Consider the following 4877-nt stretch of genomic DNA (forward strand, 5'->3'; position numbering starts at 1 on the left):
GCTAGGTCCCCTACGAACACAGGTCCAGGTAAGGATGATATCGGATACTCTTTCATACGGTTCTGGAAGCAGAGAGATACGACAACTTTGCGACGTTTGGTTGACTATGGGCTATGTTACGATATTCCGGATTGGCATCGGGCAGAGGTAGTGCTCGTACCAAAGATTGACAAACCCAGATACGATGTCGTCAAGTCATGGAGAATGATACACCTCCTCCCGACACCTGCAAAGATTGCAGAACGCATGGTCCTGCTGAGACTAGCTATGTGTCTTGACCTGGGGGAGACACAGTTTGGTTCTCGCCGGAAGAGGGAGGTTCACGATGCCATGGCGGTGGTCTTTGAATTCCTACAGCATAATGAGGGCTATAAACGGCTAATTTTGTCCATGGACGTTGAAGGAGGATTCGATAACATTAATGTTGACCTCCTGTCAGACTTCCTGGTTGCCTGGGGGTGTCCGTCGAACCTGTGTCAGTGGGTGCTAAGATAGACTTCCTGTCTGTCAATTCATTTCTATTTCAATGGATGCATCTCTAAGATCTACTATGTCAGCAATGGGGTGCCTCAGGGCTCGCCTCTCTCTCCTTTTCTCTTTGGGGCCTACGTAGCAGATATATTCACACCGCGAATGCGTTACTCCCCTGGGGTCCGACAGTTGGTGATCTCATACGTTGATGACGGGGTCATTATGGTGGCTGCAGATTCTTATAACGCGGCCAGATACCATGCGGGAGAAATTTTTGTGGACTGCGATCGCATAGCAAGGGCTAGGGGGATGGGGTTCAGTGAGCTCAAGACCTAGTGGATCGGATTTGGGGACAGGGCGTGGGGAGGAATGGAGTTGTTAGGAGAAATGGTTTTGTCTTCTGAGGATTTGCGGGTTCTTGGTTATAGGTTTAATGTATTTCTTAACTTTTCTTCTCATGTAAAGTATTGGTTGGAAAGGGGGTTGGGTATTAGGAGATGGATTTCGGCGTTGGGGAGGAGGTTTGGGAGTGTTGGTGGGCTAGGGGCGTGGGAGACTTACCGCTTAGTGCAGGCAGCCTACCTTCCGACCGTGTATTACGGGCTTGAATTTGTAACTGACCGCGCATCGTATGTGAAACAGTTTCAGGTCTACGGTAACGACTGCCTCTGATCAGTATTTCAAATGCCTGTGAGGTTGGCAAACAACATACTGCTAGCCGAGTTCAGGACGCTGCCAGTTGCCATTCAAGGAAGGTATCTATAGCGAAGGTATTACAGCCAATTTATTAACTACCATTACTGTGATCACCACCCGTGATTCGGTGAGATACGGCTCGGTTGGAAGCAGGAAGGGATGGTGGCACAGTGGCAGACCTCAGATAGGAAGCTCAGCCACCGCTCTACAATTGTGATCAGGAAAGGCAAGGCGGTGGTGGTTGCACACCACCATTCGCTATATACAGATCTGTGCAAGTCCTCAGATGTAGTCATTTACACAGACAGGTCCAAGTCCTCCGAAGAGGCTGGTGTGGCATGGAAGGTATTTGAGAAAGGGGCCTTGACCCATGTCGACGGGTACTCGGTTCCCCCATCTTGGAGCATTGTTGAGTGTGAGCTGTTTGCGGTTGTCTGTGTACTCTGACATGCCCAAGAGATGGCCAAGAGGCATCTGATTTATATATTTTTGGACTGCGTTCCAGCTCTCACCCTGGTGGACAGCATGTTTTCAGAAGGAGATTCGGCAGAGCTGTGGGAAGTTATGGCACCACTGCTTAGCGCGTTCAGCCACGTCAGCCTTAGCTGGGTTTCGAGACTCATGGGTATTGACGGTAATGAGATGGTAGACCAAAAAGCTAAGGCTTGCGTGGGTCATCCATTGCGCCCTCTGCTTTGGGAAGGGGTTAGCTTTGGGATCAGGCATGTGGCCTTGGCCTGCGAGTTGTGAAAAGAAGAGTGGGGTTCCTGGCATGCTAGGAAGGGACATGGGTATTATACTCGTGAACCTAGGGCACCTCGGCATATTCAAAGTCTCACCCGCATGGATTCCTAGGTTTTACTGAGAATTCATAGAGGGACGGGCTTGGTCAGTCATGATAGCTATGAGGGAAAGGATAACAGACACCACTGGATTGAGTGCCCCCGATATGCTATAGGACGCCCTGCTGACGAGAACTTATACAAGGATTCTGCGACATTACAGTGGAAGTCCTGGTGGATGTGTCACAGGTGGTTAGGCCTAGGGATTCTCTGGCATGTTAAAACAGTGGACGGGGAGTTAGTAGTAGCAGGTAACCCCTTTGATGGCACACTGATGGTGGAGAGAAGTGGCCGGTTGGCAATGGTAGGGGATCCCATGACCTGCACCCGGTGCGTGAAAAGACACGATGGAAGTGGATGCGTTCTGTCGGGATTGGTAACCATGCTGAAAAAGTGGTTCTTTTTGCCCGACCAGCAACGATGCAACTGTCCCTGTTGTGAGACTACGATTTCCATGACGGCCACCCAAAAGCGGGTCACATTCGCCGAACACTTTGAGAAGAAGCCCCACTGTTTACGAACATGTCACAATCAGTTTTGGCATTCTCGGTACCAGCAATGGGACGAGCTAGACCTTGCGACTCAATCGTCGGTAGTTTTGCGGTGGGCTAAGATGAATGGGTTGTTAAAAGAAGAGCACTATTCATTTTGTGGGATGGTTCTGGCTGAGGGGTACTTGGACCTGGGACTACATTATAAGAGGACGGAGGGATGTTGGGATAGACTGTATGTTTCTTTTGTTGAATATGTGGGACAGATTGTGTTGGAGGTGAATAGGGGTGAGGGTATGAGACAGTGGTTGTGTAGCGGGGTGGGAAGACATGTAAATCCGGGGTGATGCTAGCCGTCACGAGCACCCGTGAGCCCATTTAGGTAGTGATTTTTATATTTATGTTTGGGGGAGAGCAATTGCGAGGCGGAATGGTCCACAGTGGTGTATTTCAGATAGTTTGTTTTGTGGGGCGTGGGGGAGACTGGTCATATGCCGGTGTCAGTGGTACTAGTATAAATAAAATTAGATTGAATTCTAAGTAATTTTCCTCGTCCTTGCTGTCGCTTCGCCCTGAGCGTTTCTTTTGCCCTCATGGTAGGCCTTGATGCCTTGGATTCTGGGGGAGATATCTGAGTTTGCTCAGAGGTTCCTGGGGTCTTTGGTGTTGAGGTCTGTTAGGTATTGCATGGCGGACAACTTGTTTGCTTCTCGTTTCATCGCTTAATGGTTTCTCACGATGCTGTCACTTCGAGGACTTCATCACGGTCGCATACGAGCCCCTTTCGGTAAAATGTCTACAGCTTCCTGTCTATCATCTACTTGCGGGTTTCGCGTTTGGTTACGGGGATTGAACATTGCATTTAGGAGGATCACCTGTGTCATTCTTTGGGCCAGCTCATGTCTTTTGTTAGGTTTTAACAGAGTCCTTAGTTCTCGCGATACAAAACGCCCTTGGGTTAGACTGATGACCTTCCCAAGTATCAACACGTCGTACCGGCCGCATCAATCCACTGGGAAGGGGGCCTCACCGGCACCCCCCTCCTCGTTACTATATGTTTCTACGGTCGGAATCCTACGATATTGTTTATCACCATTCCCTTGGAAGTTTTGTCCTTGCGGCATATTGTAACGATCCCTCTCTGGATTGTTAGTGCTTGGCGACGGGGAACGATACTTCTCTTCCTGTCTTCTTCTTCCTTCGTCTTACAATAGCTTTAGGCCTCTGCCTACGTTACCGATAGTACAAGACCTTTGTCTTCTATCAGAAACGCCTATCGTAAGCTTTCTCTAACTCGTCTTCGTGACGAGCACTTCTTGGCGTAATGATAATGTTGCAATAAAGATAAAGATCGTAAAGGTGTTTTATATTCGTTAAAGTAATAAGTAGGAAAAGTACTTAGAACAAAGCGTGAAGAACCTATCTTCCTCGGCCGCAACCGCCTCCTTATATAGTGTTCTTCCCACATTTAATCATATGACCTAAAGTGGTCACATGTGCAAAACCAAATCAAAACAAACTAATCATGTGACCAAATTGATCACATGCTCAAAACCCATGACCTTATAACGAGGTCATGTGCAAAACTTATAAACCAATCATAACGCAATAAACAAGTCATATGACTCGACTGAGTCATATGCACGAAACCCATAACATCATAATGAGGTCATGTGCGAAATGTAAATCATATGCGCCAGGCTTGCCCGTAAGGCATACTCGTAAGGCATACTCGTCAGGTGCATGTCCCATGACTCATACTTGAGCCATGTGTGAAAGCATCACAAATCCCACACATAACTAATCATACAACCCGAATAGGTTATATGTGTGAAACAATAACATACCTGTGACTCATAACCATGTGTCACGTAAAAACCCTTTCTTCACTAAGCCACGTTCGTGACATTAGCTCCCCTCCTCCTAAGCCTGAGTCCCATCAGGCTTTTTCTCCCAGTTTCAATAGTTCCTGTCCTGCCGAGCGCATGGTCCTTCTCACCTTGTGGAACTTTTCATCTGCCGTCCTCCATCTGACCCTTACCGATTCCAGAGTCAGATTCGCCATCTCGATCGTTTGCCACTAGTTGTCGTTCCGCTGTCTAAGCTCCGCGATCGTTTTGTCGTTTGCCGAAATTGTGGCCTCGGCTTGGCCCAGTTGTTCTTGGAGTCCCCTGATCTGCCTGTGTAGGCTCCTGACGTCCGGTTCCGTGTCTGCCGAGGAGTTTTGGGCCCCTCCCTCCTTGGACCGCGTCCTCGTAGCCCATGCCTTTCTGGCATCTTCTCCTTCCAACTCTTTCCTGCTTCCATCTTTCTGCGGGTAAAATCCCGCAGATATTTTTTGTACCCTGTGCATCCTGCACCCATTTCTGAAGCATTG

The sequence above is a fragment of the Tuber melanosporum genome (genome assembly GCF_000151645.1).
Source record: "Tuber melanosporum whole genome shotgun sequence assembly, scaffold_16, strain Mel28".
In the NCBI taxonomy this organism is placed as follows: Eukaryota; Fungi; Ascomycota; class Pezizomycetes; order Pezizales; family Tuberaceae; genus Tuber; species Tuber melanosporum.